This window comes from Phalaenopsis equestris, unplaced genomic scaffold (genome assembly GCF_001263595.1).
Source record: "Phalaenopsis equestris unplaced genomic scaffold, ASM126359v1 Scaffold000365, whole genome shotgun sequence".
In the NCBI taxonomy this organism is placed as follows: Eukaryota; Viridiplantae; Streptophyta; class Magnoliopsida; order Asparagales; family Orchidaceae; genus Phalaenopsis; species Phalaenopsis equestris.
The window spans coordinates 41,276-41,546 of record NW_018164807.1 but is presented as its reverse complement, the minus strand read 5'-3'; the positions used below and the strand labels follow the sequence as shown (position 1 = coordinate 41,546).

Here is a 271-nt window from a genome sequence, read left to right as displayed (position 1 = left end):
GTTTGCTTTACATTTTACAGCAATTAATTTTCCTGTTTCTACCTGCTACTGCTCTTCCTGTAAAGCATGTTACACTTGTCCTGTTTTCTACCTGCTACCGTACCGTACAACATGTTATGTTATTCATGTTTCCACTTGCTACTGTTTCTTCTCGTATAATATGTTATACTGCTCCTGTTTTGTCTACTACTGTTCCACGTGCATTATATTGTTTGTTTCTGCGTGGCACACTTTTTATTATATAACTTCAAGTATGTTTCCTTTTTGCATA

The 271-nt window shown here is 35.4% G+C and overlaps 1 protein-coding gene across 1 annotated transcript in view; it reads right to left on the bottom strand.

The window, feature by feature from the left end:
* LOC110026356 (30S ribosomal protein S1 homolog) overlaps positions 1-271 on the bottom strand; it is a gene marked incomplete at its 5' end in the record, with an annotated part of 23,684 nt that overhangs the window by 10,188 nt on the left and 13,225 nt on the right.